At 46.2% G+C, this 17,484-nt stretch overlaps 1 non-coding gene across 1 annotated transcript; it reads right to left on the bottom strand.

Moving 5' to 3' along the window:
- Nucleotides 1–5,076: 5,076 nt before the first annotated feature.
- trnas-uga (transfer RNA serine (anticodon UGA)) lies at nucleotides 5,077–5,158 on the bottom strand. The gene has a single exon. It is a non-coding gene; the product is annotated as a tRNA-Ser (tRNA).
- Nucleotides 5,159–17,484: the final 12,326 nt, after the last annotated feature.

Genomic DNA, 17,484 nt, shown 5'->3' with positions numbered 1-17,484 from the left:
GGCAGATCCATCAGATAGGATTCGCCCTCACCTCCAATGTGTCAGCTCAGCCTTCGGCAGATTGAGAAGGAGAATACTTGCAGAGCAGCTTCATGGCAGAATCGTTCGGAGTGACTATTGCACAGTGCTTACTCAGCAACGGCAAAGACTGGTCCCGTATGTGTTTTATTCTCTTCGCAGTGGAGGCCAACAAACCAAAAATAACCCAAGTTACCCATGGTCCCAGTACGAAAAGCAAGGGACAAAAATTGTTTATTTTGATTTCATTTCAACAACGAAACTGCGAGGGCAGCATGGCGGCACAGTGGTCAGCTCGACTGCCTCACGGCGCCGAGGTACCAGATTCGATCCCGGCTCTGGGTCACTGTCCGTGTGAAATTTGCACATTCTCCCGTGGTTGCGTGGGTTTCGCCCCCAGAATCCAAAGATGTGCAAGCTAGGTGGATTGGCCAGGCTAAATTGCCCCTCATAGGGGTTGGGAGGGGTTATTGGGTTGCGGGGATAGGGTGGAAGTGAGGGATTAATGTGGGTCGGTGCAGGCTCGATGGGCCGAATGGCCTCCTTCTGCACTGTATGTTCTATGTAATTCTATGTAATTGGGAAAAATTAATTGGGTACTCTAAATTATTTTAAAACAAGGCGAAGGCTGCGGATCCCGCTCCTGCTGTTTAATACAGATCACTATAACTGGCACAGTGAGCAGAAATAAATTCGTGTTGTTTGTGTGCATTTCACTCCAATTTAAAACGCTCCTGAATGAAAGTGTCTGTGTCACACGGCTCCCGATCAGCCAGGAGATGGCACCAGTCCACAATAAATGTATTTATGCAATATGTTTCTGATGTTCTGTGTGTCATTACATTGGACTCTAACACTGGTCTGAGACATTACCTTGTCCTTGTGCCCTGATGCTGCCCTTTTCATCCTGTTTCAGTAATAACTTTTTACTGGTAACAATTATGTAACTTACTTAGTGATTAAGTTATTCAGCCACTAGGATTGTTTTAAGCTCATTTTGTAAACGGAAATTTGCGTGGCTCGTATTTTTGTCCCGTTTAACCCACCTATTTACTATTGTTGCAGACTGAGAACGTAGTTATTAATGTTGAAGATTGTCGTTTATTTAAACTAAGTTTCCACTCAAAACATATTGATGCTGGTTATTACATAAAGAAACCCATGGGTGATGAAAACAATTGGTGAATTTTATTTGAGGAGTGTCCACTCCTTTTCTGCCCTGACCTGCGGTATCTAATTAAATAATTCACCACTGTGATGGGCAGGAACTGAAACTGGGTCAAATGCTGGGACAGTCACCACTATACCACCACCTGTCCCTGGGCAATGTTGCCCCCTCTGTATTTATAGAACGAATACACAAACAATGAAGCGGGTGAATGTATTAAATCAGGGGTTCGATATTCTTGTAACCAATATGGCTGCAATGGGAATCTTTCATATTCCGATAGACCGGGTAGAGCTGGATAGCTCAGTCAGAAATCAGATATCTGGGGATTTCAAGATGATTACTACAATGATAATATTTAACCATGTTAAGATATAGTTCGAGTACAATAGATGGGTCGTTTTTTGTACAGTGTGTGCAGGAGGGTTTCCTGAAACAATATGTTGACAGGCCAACAAGAGGCGAGGCCACGTTCGATTTGGTTTTGGGTAATGAACCAGGCCAGGTGTTGGATTTGGAGGTAGGAGAGCACTTTGGGGACAGTGACCACAATTCGGTGACGTTTACGTTAATGATGGAAAGGGATAAGTATACACCGCAGGGCAAGAGTTATTGCTGGGGGAAGGGCAATTATGATGCCATTAGACGTGACTTGGGGGGGGGATAAGGTGGAGAGGTAGGCTGCAAGTGTTGGGCACACTGGATAAGTGGGGCTTGTTCAAGGATCAGCTACTGCGTGTTCTTGATAAGTATGTACCGGTCAGACAGGGAGGAAGGCGTCGAGCGAGGGAACCGTGGTTTACCAAGGAAGTGGAATCTCTTGTTAAGAGGAAGAAGGAGGCCTATGTGAAGATGAAGTGTGAAGTTTCGGTTGGGGCGATGGATAGTTACAAGGTAGCGAGGAAGGATCTAAAGAGAGAGCTAAGACGAGCAAGGAGGGGACATGAGAATTATTTGGCAGGAAGGATCAAGGAAAACCCAAAAGCTTTCTATAGGTATGTTAGGAATAAGCGAATGACTAGGGAAAGAGTAGGACCAGTCAAGGACAGGGATGGGAAATTGTGTGTGGAGTCTGAAGAGATAGGCGAGATACTAAATGAATATTTTTCGTCAGTATTCACTCAGGAAAAAGATAATGTTGTGGAGGACAATGCTGAGCCCCAGGCTAATAGAATAGATGGCATTGAGGTACGTAGGGAAGAGGTGTTGGCAATTCTGGACAGGCTGAAAATAGATAAGTCCCCGGGACCTGATGGGATTTATCCTAGGATTCTCTGGGAGGCCAGGGAAGAGATTGCTGGAGCTTTGGCTTTGATTTTTATGTCATCATTGGCTACAGGAATAGTGCCAGAGGACTGGAGGACAGCAAATGTGGTCCCTTTGTTCAAAAAGGGGAGCAGAGACAACCCCGGCAACTATAGACCGGTGAGCCTCACGTCTGTAGTGGGTAAAGTCTTGGAGGGGATTATAAGAAACAAGATTTATAATCATCTAGATAGGAATAATATGATCAGGGATAGTCAGCATGGCTTTGTGAAGGGTAGGTCATGCCTCACAAACCTTATTGAGTTCTTTGAGAAGGTGACTGAACAGGTAGACGAGGGTAGAGCAGTTGATGTGGTGTATATGGATCTCAGCAAAGCGTTTGATAAGGTTCCCCACGGTAGGCTATTGCAAAAAATACGGAGGCTAGGGATTGAGGGTGATTTAGAGATGTGGATCAGAAATTGGCTAGCTGAAAGAAGACAGAGGGTGGTGGTTGATGGGAAATGTTCAGAATGGAGTACAGCCACAAGTGGAGTACCACAAGGATCTGTTCTGGGGCCGTTGCTGTTTGTCATTTTTATCAATGACCTAGAGGAAGGCGCAGAAGGGTGGGTGAGTAAATTTGCAGACGATACTAAAGTCGGTGGTGTTGTCGATAGTGTGGAAGGATGTAGCAGGTTACAGAGGGATATAGATAAGCTGCAGAGCTGGGCTGAGAGGTGGCAAATGGAGTTTAATGTAGAGAAGTGTGAGGTGATTCACTTTGGAAGGAATAACAGGAATGCGGAATATTTGGCTAATGGTAAAGTTCTTGAAAGTGTGGATGAGCAGAGGGATCTAGGTGTCCATGTACATAGATCCCTGAAAGTTGCCACCCAGGTTGATAGGGTTGTGAAGAAGGCTTATGGAGTGTTGGCCTTTATTGGTAGAGGGATTGAGTTCCGGAGTCGGGAGGTCATGTTGCAGCTGTACAGAACTCTGGTACGGGCGCATTTGGAGTATTGCGTACAGTTCTGGTCACCGCATTATAGGAAGGACGTGGAGGCTTTGGAGCGGGTGCAGAGGAGATTTACCAGGATGTTGCCTGGTATGGAGGGAAAATCTTATGAGGAAAGGCTGATGGACTTGAGGTTGTTTTCGTTAGAGAGAAGAAGGTTAAGAGGAGACTTAATAGAGGCATACAAAATGATCAGGGGGTTGGATAGGGTGGACAGTGAGAGCCTTCTCCCGCGGGTGGATATGGCTGGCACGAGGGGACATAACTTTAAACTGAGGGGTAATAGATATAGGACAGAGGTCAGAGGTAGGTTCTTTACGCAAAGAGTAGTGAGGCCGTGGAATGCCCTACCTGCTACAGTAGTGAACTCGCCAACATTGAGGGCATTTAAAAGTTTATTGGATAAACATATGGATGATAATGGCATAGTGTAGGTTAGATGGCTTTTGTTTCGGTGCAACATCGTGGGCCGAAGGGCCTGTACTGCGCTGTATTGTTCCATGTTCTATGTTCTATGTTCTAATGTTCTTTTGCTCCATTTGAAATGTGTTACGAATACAGAGTTACCGTGTTGTACAACTCGCGTTCAACCAGGAGATGGCAGCAGTGCGCAATAGTTTGCATATCCTGTTTGTGTTCACAGATCTCGACCGGAATGGAGCTGCTGCTTCCCGGGGAGCTGCCAAGCAAGAGGCACAGATATTAATCAACTGCACCCGCTCCAAATAGATTCCCCAAATTATTGAACAAAACAAAAACAAGTACAAATCATATTTTAAGAAAGTATGACAGTGTCTCTGAAAACAATATACCAACACCTCATAAAGAATCGATTTGCCTAAACTAATTCAAGGTCAACCGTTTCAATATCAGCCTTAATTCCTTGCCAGTTCTCAGACAGGCGCTGACTGGTTCGAAGTTTCCTTCACCTTTCAAGGTCCTGCTCAATAAAATCAATCAAAGACCCATGATCTGCTTTTCTCCTGTTCTCATACACATCCACTTTCTACAAGGGCGTACGAACTGGTTTTCAGAGTAAGAGTCAGACTGCAGTCACCTCGTTCTCTCTCGATCCCTTTATCTCAGAGCCACCTCACAACCAGGAATGGAACTTCTCACAGAGCCAAGAATGGAATAGGTTGTAGATTCTTCCACTGATTCAAGACCGTCCATCACCAGGACGTGTTGGTCCAAAAGAGTTGGAATGAGATGGGGCTGAGTTTCGCTGTGTATCCAATCAGTCCCCGGAGAAGCACAAAATCAATGAGTGAGGGAGAGAGAAAGAAACAAAGAAACAGATAGAGAGATAAAATATGTTCCATTTCTGCCACGATCTTTTTACCCAGAAATACATTCAGCTGAATGAAACCAAACCACGTTTCCATTCGCTGCCGTTGCTGCTTCTCCTTCCGAACGTTGCAGGAAATGTTATTATTTACTGATTGTTGTTTTGGGTGTGAGTTCCTTATTCATCTGAATATTTCGTTCAGTCCCCCCCAAAAAATGTTAAGTATCTGACTGAACTTGATTCACGTTCAAACCGCTTATTTACAAACAATCGGAAAAAGCATTAATTTTCGAGTCAGCGGCTTGTGCGGGGAGTTGAAGAAACAATTCGAATCACAGTCGATGAGAGCAGGATTCGAACCTGCGCGGGGAAACCCCATTGGATTTCAAGTCCAACGCCTTAACCACTCGGCCATCGCAGCTACATTCAATGTGTCATTCATTAGTAATTTGGTCGATGGAATTCATTCTAAAACCAGCCTGGAATCACTCCAGGAAGTTATTGCATTCAAGCGACCAATAGTCGGCCGGTGCAGACACGGTGGGCCGAATGGCCTCCTTCTGCACTGTAAATTCAATGATAATCTATGATTAATCTAGGACAAAGGTTCGGCACAACATTGTGGGCCGAAGGGCCTGTTCTGTGCCGTATTTTTCTCTGTTGTAATAGTGTTTATGTGAGGAGGGGTTGAATCTTCGTGGAAAATGGCCATTGGTTTTGGAGAGAAGCCTTGAGAGACTCGAAAATCTCAACTCCCTAAACGCACAATTCCACTGATTGAATTGTTTGTGTAACAACATCAGTTACATTGGAAATATATTAGAAATTCAAATGGAACAAGACCACACTTCCAGTCTGGAAGAAAATTAAAATGATGGAATCTAGAAATTACGGCACAGAAGGAGACCTGTGCAGGCCGAAAGGTCACGTGATGACCGGATGACGGAACTAACATGATCAGGTGTCTGGATTCGAGCAGTTCTCCCCGGATCGCGGTCAGAGCACAAGCCAGGAGGGGCTGCTCAATTATTAATTTAATTATTTTTTATTACAAGACCTTAGTCGCCAGTCGTTGAGAGAGCAGCATTTCTACATGGTGTCAGGAGTGGGCGGTATGGCAGAAGGACTCCACCGCATCAACCTCCTTGTATCATCGAATCGTAAAATCTCCAGCGCAGAAGGAGGCCATTCGACCCAACGAGTCAACACTGACCCTCCGAATAAGCACCGACGCCTCTTAATCTCAGGGTCGTGGGTTCGAGCCCCACGTTGAGCGCTTCCATATTAGTATCTTAAAATATTCATACTGAATTAACTGTCTTCATAACAAAAACACAAGGTTATGTCGCTTGACTGGGAATCCAGGGGTGTGAACTAACCCTTGGTGACAAGATTGAATAAATCTGGATTTGAGATTTCGTCTCCGTAATGGCGCAGAAAGGATCGATTTCCACAACCGGGAACACATTTACACAACAGGGAATGATTTGACACAACCACAGTGCAGATCTGTCACCGGCAGAGTCACTGTTCCACGACAGACAGAACAGTCACACAGCAGAGAGCACGGTTACACAGCAGGATATACATTTACAAACAGGGCCTCTCTGTGTGCAGCAGAAAACACATTTTCCTAAATACCCAATTTCTCCATCTCAGTATCTTGCTGGTTTGCACTGCACCTTTTCTGTGTGTCACTGTGTGTATCCTGATAGTCTCTTTCTGTGTGTCTTTCTCTATCTGTTACAGCAGTGCTGATGTTACGTATTAACCTCACGTTTCCCAAACAAGAATTGTCATTGATAAATACAGAAAGATTTCCACACTGACATTCAGTACCAATGTCTGATAGAGACTGAATCCCACCCTCACATACAGTACCAGACATTGACTGAGAGGGAAACCGAGAATGGGAGGCAGTGTCATACTGGACTCGGAACTGTAACTTTCTCTCTCCACAGGTGTTGCCAGACCAGTCGAGTTATTCAACATTTTATATTTCTCTTTCAGGATTTTATGAAGAATCTCCATAGCGGCATTGCCCTTGTTCTCGACGCTTCTATTTATAAAGATTGGTCCCGGATGTCTATTGTTCTGTTCGCAGCGGAGGTCAACAAACCAGAAAGAACCAAATTGACCTAATGACCCCGATAAGAAAAGCAAGGGACAAAAAAGAGTTTCTTTCGTTTTACTTTAACAACCAAACCAAATTGAACAGGAATTAGGAATCCCATTGAGTTGATAAAATAAATTTTGCTTGGGAGGTAATGGTAAAATGGTGTCAGCGGCACGCTGACCACCGGCTGGCTCGTTGGTCTAGTGGTCTGATTCTCGCTTAGGATTTCTGCTGCCATAAAATGAGAGAGATCCCGGGTTCAGATTGCGGACTGTGCAAATAGCTTTTTAAAATCTGTACGATCGATATGGTGCCATTGATTGAACGCGGGAGTAGTTTGGAGGAAAGGGAGGGAGGGAGCTAGGGTCATGTTTAGAGCTTAACCACTTCTTCACGCCAGTTCTTCGGCTGCCAACAGTACAGTCGAGGTGACCCAGTTGACCTCTTCCAGAATCCTCCTCTGCCGCTTCCACTGGATGAATTTCCTCATGTTTGTCCACTGGAGGGGTTCTTCGGCTATTTGTCTGTGAAAGCAGCACCGGAAGCAGCTGTGGAGACAGATTCCAATCTCCAGGATGCAACTCTCCAATTGGATACTTCACTTTGATCAGATCTTACACTCTTGTGTAGAGAATCATTGAATAGTTACAGATCAGGCGAAATCCATTCCGCCCACCGTATCCACGTTGGTCACCGAGAGCTGGCGGTAGTCCCGTGATAAAAACAGAAAATGCTGGAAAATTCCAGCAGGCCTGGCAGCATCTGTAGAGAGGGAAACAGAGTATGAGAAGCAGGGTCATACTTGACTCGGAACTGTAACTCTCTTTCTCTCTCCACAGATGTTGCCAGACCAGCCGAGTAATCCAACATTTTCCAATTCTCTTTCAGGATTTTATGAAGAATCTGCATTATGAAGAATGTGCTCGACGCTTCTATTTATAAAGATTGGTCCCGGATGTCTATTGTTCTGTTCGCAGTGGAGGCCAACAAACCAGAAAGAACCAAATTGACCCAATGATCCCGATATGCAAGGGACAAAAAATAGTTTATTTGGATTTTACTTTAACAACCAAACCAAATTCAACAGGAATTAAGAAGCCCATGAGTTAATAAACTAAGCTTCGGTTGGGAAGTAATGGTAAGATTGTTTCAACTGGACGTTGATCACCAGGTGTTTGTCTAAGGGCATGATTCTCGCTTTGGCGATTCTCACGTAGGAAATTCTGCTGCGATAATATGCCGGAGGTCCAGAGTTCCAATCCCGGACGAGCCCTGCAAAGCACTTTTTAACACCTGTGCGATCGATATGGTGCCATTGACTGAACGCTGGAGCAGTTTGGAGGAAAAGTAGGGAGGGACGTGTCTGGCGCTTAACCGCTCCTTGACACCTGTTCTTCGGCTGCCCACAGTACAGTCGAGGTGACTCAGTTGACCTCTTCCAGAATGCTACTCTGCCACCTCCACTGAATGAAGTTCCTCCTGTTTGTCCACTGGAGGCGTTCTTCATTGAGTTCTGAATTTGGTGCATTTGCGTGCTATAGTGAGAGTTTCGTGACTGAGGGTGTATAAGGGTTAATTTTGATCTAAAGTCTAGTCTTTCTTTAATTTAGTTAATTAACTTAAAAGTTCCTGTTTGGTTGAGAAGGTGAATTTTCAACAAGCTTTAAACAAAGGTTCGACTTGTAGGTACTTGCAGCTGGAGCTTATTAATTAGCTAATTGGATTAGGCCAGTCTCCAGAGGCTAGATTCACAGTATAAAAGTGATCCAGCTACAGTGCACACTTTGTTTGCTCTGAGTGATGAATTTGGTGCATTTGACTGCTACAGTGAGTGTTTGGTGACTGAGAGAGTTAGGTGAGGAGGGAGTAAGGTGCTCCTTGAATTTCATTTCAGCAAAGAGCGAGAACGGAACCAGGAGTTTATAGAGTCTGCAGCTGGCTGGGAGCAGAGTCAGAGGCCGGAAGTCCAGTTGATCCACAGGGCAGCTATATTCTGTAAGGTCAGAAGGGTTGGAGGCTAGGGCAGTTACATGCTCATCCTGTAGGATGTGGGTGGTGAGGGATACCACCGGTGTCCACGTTGACTGTACTTGAGGGAAGTGCACCCAACTCCAGCTACTCAGAGACCGTGTCAGGGAACTGGAGCTGGAGCTGGATGAACTTCGGATCATCCGCGAGGCAGAGGGGACTATAGAGAATAGTTACAGGGAGGTAAGCACACCCAAGGTACAGGAAAAGAGTAGCTGGATTACAGTCAGAAGAAAGAAAACAAACAGGCAGACAGTGCAGGGATCCCTCGTGGCCGTTCCTCTTCAAAACAAGTATACCGTTTTGGATGCTGTTGCGGGGGGGGGGGGCGGAGTGGGGTGGGGGTGGGGGGGGGGGGGGTGGGGGGGGGGGGGGGATGACCTACTGGGGGAAGGCCTTATCGGCCAGCTCTCTGGCACTGAGTCTGGGTCTGGGGCTCAGAAGGGAAGGGGGAGAAGAGAAAAGCAATTGTAATAGGAGATTCAATGGTTAAGGGAATAGATAGGAGATTCTGTGGTCGCGAGCGAGACTCCCAGAAGGTATGTTGCCTTCCGGGTGCCTGTGCCAGGGATGTCTCGTATCGTGTCTTCAGGATCCTTCAGGGGGAGAGTGAACAGCCAGAAGTCGTGGTGCACATTGCTATCAACGACGTAGGTAGGAAAAAGGGTGTGGAGGTAATAAACGGAGTAAGGCTGGAAGTTAAAAGCCAGAACAGACAGAGTTGTCATCTCTGGTTGGTTGCCGGTCCCACGTGATCGCGAAGCTAGGAATAGGGAGAGAGTGCAGTTAAACACTTGGCTGCAGGAATGGTGTAGGAGGGAGGGCTTCAGGTATTTGGATAATTCGAGTGCATTCTGGGGGAGGTGGGACCTGTACAAGCAGGATGGGTTGCATCTGAACCAAAGGGGCACCAATATCCTGGGAGGGAGGTTTTCTAGTAATCTTCGGGAGGGTATAAACTAATTTGGCAGGGGAATGGGAACCGGATTTGTAGTCCAGCAACTAACGTAGCCGATATTCAGGACGCCAAAGCGTGTAGTGTGGCAGTGGGGAAGGGAACACTGACAAAGGAGAGTACTTGCAGGCACGGAGATGGGTTGAAGTGTGTATACCTCAACGCAAGAAGCATCAGGAATAAGGTGGGTGAACTTAAGGCATGGATCGGTACTTGGGACTACGATGTGGTGGCCATCACAGAAACTTGGATAGAAGAGGGGCAGAAATGGTTGTTGGAGGTCCCTGGTTATAGATGTTTCCATACGATTAAGGAGGGTGGTAAAAGAGGTGGGGGGTGGCATTGCTAATTAGAGATAGTATAACAGCTGCAGAAAGGCAGTTCGAGGAGGATCTGCCTACTGAGGTAGTATGGGTTGAAGTCAGAAATAGGAAAGGAGGGGTCACCTTGTTGGGAGTTTTCTGTAGGCCCCAAATAGTAGCAGAGATGTGGAGGAACAGATTGGGAAACAGATTTTGGAAAGGTGCAGAAATCACAGGGTAGTAGTCATGGGTGACTTCAACTTCCCAAACATTGAGGGAAACTCTTTACAAAGAACAAAGAACAAAGAAAATTACAGCACAGGAACAAGCATTCGGCCCTCCCAGCCTGCGCCGATCCAGATCCTTCATCAAAACCTGTCGCCTATTTTCCAAGGATCTACTTCCCTCTGTTCCCCGCCCGTTCATATATCTGTCCAGATGCATCGTAAATGACGCTATCGTGCCCGCCTCTACCAGCTCCGCTGGCAAAGAGTTCCAGGCACCCACCACCCTCTGCGTAAAATACTTTCCACGCACACCTCCCTTAAACTTTCCACCTCTCACCTTGAAATCGTGTCCCCTTGTAATTGACACCCCCACTCTTGGAAAAAGCTTGTTGCTATCCACCCTGTATATACCTCTCATAATTTTGTAGACCTCAATCCAGTCCCCCTTCAACCTCCGTCTTTCCAACGAAAACAATCCTAATCTACTCAACCTTTCGTCATAGCTAGCACCCTCCATACCAGGCAACATCCTGGTGAACCTCCTCTGCACCCTCTCTAAATCATCCACATCCTTCTGGTAATGTGGCGACCAGAACTGCACGCAGTATTCCAACTGTGGCCTAACCAATGTTCTAGACAACTGTAACATGACCTGCCGACTCTTGTACTCAATACCCCGTCCGATGAAGGCAAGCATGCTGTATGCTTTTTTGACCACTCTATCGACCTGCGTTGCCACCTTCAGGGTACAGTGGACCTGAACTCCCAGATCTGTCTGTACATCAATTTTCCCCAGGACTCTTCCATTAACCGTATAGTCCGCTCTTGAATTAGATCTTCCAAAATGCATCACCTCGCATTTGCCTGGATTGAACTCCATCTGCCATTTCTCTGCCCAAATCTCCAATCTATTTATATTTTCCTGTATTCTCTGACAGTCCACCACGCTATCTGCAACTCCACCAATCTTAATATCATCTGCAAACTTGCGAATCAAACCACCTATTACTTCGTCCAGATCATTTATGTATATCACAAACAACAGTGTTCCGAGCACGGATCCCTGTGGAACACCACTAGTCACCTTTCTCCGTTTTGAGACACTCCCTTCCACCACTACTCTCTGTCTCCTGTTGCCCAGCCAGTTCTTTATCCATCTAGCTAGTACACCCTGAACCCCATACGACTTTTTCCATCAACCTGCCATGGGAAACTTTATCAAACGCCTTACTGAACTCCATGTATATGACATCTACAGCCCTTCCCTCATCAATTAACGTTGTCACTTCCTCAAAGAATTCTATTAGGTTTGTAAGTTATGACCTTCCCTGCACAAAACCATGCTGCCTATCATAGATCAGACTATTTTCTTCCAAATGTGAATAGATCCTATCACGCAGTATCTTCTCCAACAGTTTGCCTACCACTGACGTCAAGCTCACAAGTCTATAATTCCCTCGATTATCTCTGCTACCCTGCTTAACCAAAAGGATAACATTAGCAATTCTCCAGTCCTCCGGGACCTCACCAGTGCTCAAGGATGCTGCAAAGATATCTGTTAAGTCCCCAGCTATTTCTTCCCTCGCTTCCCTCAGTAACCTGGGATATATCCCATCCGGACCTGGGGACTTGTCCACCTTAATGCCTTTTAGAATACCCAAACTTCCCCCTTCCTTATGCCGACTTGACCTAGAGTATTTAAACATCCATCCTTAGCCTCAACATCCGTCATGTCCCTCTCCTTGGTGAATACCGATGCAAAGTACTCATTAGGAATCTCACCCATTTCCTCTGACTCCACGCATAAATTCCTTATTTTGTTTTTGAGTGGGCCAATCCTTTCTCTAGTTACCCTGTTGCTCCTTTCTACGAATAAAAGGCTTTGGGATTTTCCTTAACCCTGTTAGCCAAAGATACGTCATGACCACTTTTAGAACTCTTTATTGCGCGTTTGAGATGTGTCCTACTTTCCCGATATTCCTCCAAAGCTTCATCAGATTTAAGTCGCTTAGATGAAAAAGGTATGCTTCCTTTTTCATCTTAGCAAGTCTCACAATTCCACCCGTCATCCATGGTTCCCTAATCTTGCCATTTCTATCCCTCAATTTCACAGGGACATGTCTGTCCTGCACTCGAATCAACCTTTCCTTAAAAGACTCCCACATTTCAAATGTGGATTTACACTTAAAGAGCTGCTCCCAATCCACATTCCCTAGCTCCTTCCGAATTTTGTTATACTTGGCCTTTCCCCAATTTAGCACTCTTTCTTTAGGACCACTCTCGTCTTTGTCCATGAGTAAACAAATAGTTTGGACGGCGTGGTGTTTGTGCAGTGTGTCCAGGAAGCTTTTCTAACACAGTATGTAGATCGTCCGACCAGTGGGGAGGCCATATTGGATTTGGTACTTGGTAATGAACCAGGGCAAGTGATAGATTTGTCAGTGGGGGAGCATTTTGGAGATAGTGACCACAATTCTGTGACTTTCACTTCAGTAATATAGAGGAACAGGTGCGTGCAACAGGGCAAGGTTTACAATTGGGGGAAGGGTAAATACGATGTTGTCAGGCAAGCGTTGAAGTGCGTAAGTTGGGAACATAGGCTGTCAGGAAAGGACAGTGAAATGTGGAACTTATTCAAGGAACAGGTACTACGTGTCCTTGATATGTATGTCACTGTCAGGCAGGCAAGAGATGGTCGAGTGAGGATACCATGGTTGACAAGAGAGGTTGAATGTCTTGTTAAGAGGAAGAACGAGACTTATGTAAGGCTGAGGAAACAGGTTTCAGACAGGGCGCTGGAGGGATACAAGATAACCAGGAGGGAACTGAAGAAAGGGATTAGGAGAGCTAAGAGAGGGCATGGAAAATCTTTGGCGGGTAAGATCAAGGAATGCCCCAAGGCCTTTTACACAGATATGAGAAATATGAGAATGACTAGAGCGAGGGTAGGTCCGATCAAGGACAAGAGCGGGAGATTGTGTATTGAGTCTGAAGAGATAGCAGAGATCTTGAACGAGTACTTTTCTTCAGTATTTACAAATGAGAGGGGCCATATTGTTGGAGAGGACAGTGTGAAACAGTAAGCTCGAGGAAATACTTGTTAGGAAGGAAGATGTGTTGGGCATTTTGAAAACGTTGAGGATAGACAAGTCCCCCGGGCCTGACAGAATATATCCAAGAATTCTATGGGAAGCAAGAGATGAAATTGCAGAGCCGTCTGCAATGATCTTTTCGTCCTCACTGTCAACAGGGGTAGTACCAGGGGATTGGGGAGTGGCGAATGCCGTGCCCCTGTTCAAAAAAGGGAATAGGGATAACCCTGGAAATTACAGGCCAGTTAGTCTTACTTCGGTGGTCGGCAAACGAATGGAAAGGGTACTGACGGATAGGATTTCTGAGTATCTGGAAAGACACTGCTTGATTAGGGATAGTCAGCACGGATTTGTGAGCGGTAGCTCTTGCCTTACAAGTCTCATTGAATTATTTGAGGAGGTGACCAAGCATGTGGATGAAGGTGAAGCAGTGGACGTAGTGTACATGGCTTTGACAAAGGCATTTGATGAGGTTCCCCATGGTAGGCTTCTGCAGAAAGTAAGGAGACATGGGATAGTGGGAAATTTGGCCAGTTGGATAACGCACTGGATAACCGATATAAGTCAGAGAGTGGTGGTGGATGGCAAATATTCAGCCTGGACCCCAGTTACCAGTGGCGTACCGGAGGGATCAGTTCTGGGTCCTCTGCTGTTTGTGATTTTCATTAATGACTTGGATGAGGAAATTGAAGGGTGGGTCAGTACATTTGCAGACGATACGAAGATTGGCGGAGTTGTGGATAGTGAGGAGGGCTATTGTCGGCTGCAAAGAGACATAGATAGGATGCAGAGCTGGGCTGGGAAGTGGCAGATGGAGTTTAACCCTGCAAAGAGTGAGGATGTCCATTTTGGAAGGACAAATATGAATGTGGGATATAGGGTTAACGTTCTGGTTCTTGGCTATGTGGAGGAGCAGAGAGATCTTGGGGACTATTGTCATAGATCTTTGAAAGTTGCCACTCAAGTGGTAGAGCTGTGGAGAAAGCCAATGGTGTGCTAGCGTTCATTAACAGAGGGATTGAATTTAAGAGCCGTGTGGTGATGATGCAGCTGTACAAAACTTTGGTAAGGCCACATTTGGAGTACTGTGTACAGTTCTGGCCGCCTGATTTTAGGAAGGATGTGGGTGCTTTGGAAAAGGTGCAAAGGAGATTTAACAGGATGTTGCCTGGAATGGAGAGTAGGTCTTTCGAGGAAAAGTTGAGGGGGCTCGGCCTTTTCTCATCAGAACGGAGAAGGATGAGGGGCGACGTGATTGAGGTTTATAAGATGATCAGGGGAATAGATAGAGTAGACAGTCAGAGACTTTTCCCCCGAATGGAACAAACCATTACAAGTGGACATACATTTAAGGTGAACGGTGGAAGATAAAGGGGGGATGTCAGAGGTAGGTTCTTTACCCAGAGAGTAATGGGGGCATGGAAAGCATTACCTGTGGAAGTAGTTGAGTCGGAAACACGAGGGACCTTCAAGTGGCTATTGGATAGGTACATGGATTACGGTATAATTATATAGTGTAGATTAATTTGATTCTAAGGGCAGCACGGTAGTATTGTGGGCAGCACAATTGCTTCACAGCTCCAGGGTCTCAGGTTCGATTCCGGCTTGGGTCACTGTCTGTGAGGAGTCTGCACATCCTCCCCGTGTGTGCGTGGGTTTTCTCTGGGTGCTCCGGTTTCCTCCCACAGTCCAAAGATGTGCAGGTTAAGACTATAAGACATAGGAGCGGAAGTAAGGCCATTCGGCCCATCGAGTCCACTCCACCATTGTATCACGTCTGATTTCAACTCCATTTACCCGCTCTCTCTCCATAGCCCTTAATTCCTCGAGAAATCAAGAATTTATCAACTTCTGTCTTAAAGACACTCAACGTCCCGGCCTCCACCGCCCTCTGTGGCAATGAATTCCACAGACCCACCACTCTCTGGCTGAAGTTAGGTGGATTGGCCATGATAAATTGCCCTTAGTGTCCAAAATTGCCTTTAGCGGTTAATGGGTTATGGGGATAGGGTGGAGGTGTTGACCTTGGGCAGGGTGCTCTTTCCGGGAGCCGGTGGGCCGGCTGGCCTCCTTCTGCACTGTTCTGCAAAATTCTATGATAATCCATGATCAATCTAGGATACAGGTTGGGCTACTTGGCTGTGAAAGCAGCACCGGACGCAGCAGGAGAGAGAGATTCCAGTCGCCGGGATGCAACTCTCCAATTGAGCACTTCACGTTGCTCTGATCTTACACACTCGTTTCGAGATTCGTAGAATGCTTACAGGTCAGGGTGAGTCCATTCCGCCCACCGTGTCCACGTCGGTCGCCTCGAACTGGCGTGTAGTCCCGTGTTAAAAACAGAAAATGCTGGAAAATCTCAACAGGCCACCACTTCCCCATTGACCCGGAAGTATTGGATCTTCCTGGGGTTGAACGTTTATTTGAAGAAACGTAACCTGGTGGAAGAAGAGTGAATGCCAGAAGTGAGATTCGAACCCACGCCTCCAGAGAAGGCTGCGACCGTATGGCAGCGCCTTCGACCGCTCGGTCATTCTAACGCTTTGTGGCAAAACACATGCTCCGTGCACAAAACGATTTAAATTCTATCTTCATCGTAATTTATTTTCAAACTTGATGTGCTTTTCCTATTTTTGTGCCCCAACCAGAGTCCTGTATCTGAGTGCCATTGTTCTCCAAGCCGCTGGGGTTTAACGAGCTTCTCATTGCTGCATTGATCAGTTTGCTCCAATCAACATTGACCGAACTGCCGCCTATCTGTTCCTCACGCGAAGGTATTGAGAGTCTAAAAGATCTGAGCGGGGTGAAGTATCCAATTCGACAGTTGCATCCTGGCGACTGGAATCTCTCTCCACAGATGCTTCTGGTGCTGCTTTCACAGACAAGTAGCCAAAGAACCCCTTCAGCGTCCAAGCAGGAGGACATTCATCCAGTAAAGGCGGCAGATGAGGATTCTGGGAGAGGTCAACTGAGTCACCTCGACAATCCAGCCAGACAGACTATTTACAACACGAGAAGAGGAATTGTACCTGGCGTCCCGGGATCAATATTAATTCCTCAACCAGACTCACAGAGCAGATTATCCAGCCATTAGCTGGGTTTTTGCCTGTGGTGTTTTGCTGTGCCAACTTAAGCAGGAATCTGACGTCCTGAGGCCACCACTTCACCATGGAATGGGAGATAATGGATATTCCTGGGGTTGAACATTTTGCTGGAGAAATGTAACCTCGTGAGGAAAAGCTAATGTCAGAAGTGTGATTCGAACCCACGCCTCCAGAGGAGCCGAAAATTTTAAGGCAACGCGTTCGACCGCTCGGCCATCCCGACGCGCTACGGCAAACCATATGCTCCGTGCACAACTCGATTTAAATTCTATCTTAATCGTCTGCTATTTGCGATTTTTATCAATGACTTGGAGGAGGGAGCTGAAGGGTGGGTCAGTAAATTTGCTGATGACACCAAGATTGGTGGAGTAGTGGATGAGGAGGAGGGTTGTTGGACGCTGCAAAGAGACATTGATAGGATGCAGAGCTGGGCCAGAAAATGGCAGGTGGAGTTTAACCTTGATAAGTGCTAGGTGATTCATTTTGGTAGAAAAAAATTGAATGCGGATTACAGGGTCAACGGCAGGGTTCTGAGGAATCTGGAGGAACAGAGAGATCTTGGGGTTCATGTCCACAGATCTCTGAAGGTTGCCACTCAAGTGGATAGGGCCGTGAAGAAGGCTTATAGTGTGTTAGCATTTATGATCAGGGGCCTTGAGTTTAAGAGCCGCGGGATTATGCTGCAACTATACATGACCATGGTGAGACCGCATTTGGAGTATTGTGTGCAGTTCTGGTCACCTCATTATAGGAAGGATGTGGAAGCATTGGAAAGGGGGTAAAGGAGATTTACCAGGATGCTGCCTGGTTTGCAGGATAGGTCTTATGAGGAAAGGTTGAGGGAGTTAGGGCTTTTCTCTTTGGAGCGCAGGAGGATGAACATAAGAACATAAGAACATACAAACTAGGAGCAGGAGTAGGCC

Source organism: Scyliorhinus torazame, chromosome 24 (genome assembly GCF_047496885.1).
Source record: "Scyliorhinus torazame isolate Kashiwa2021f chromosome 24, sScyTor2.1, whole genome shotgun sequence".
NCBI lineage: Eukaryota > Metazoa > Chordata > Chondrichthyes > Carcharhiniformes > Scyliorhinidae > Scyliorhinus > Scyliorhinus torazame.
Note: the sequence above shows the minus strand (reverse complement) of the source record. Positions and strands in the feature narration are given on the sequence as shown.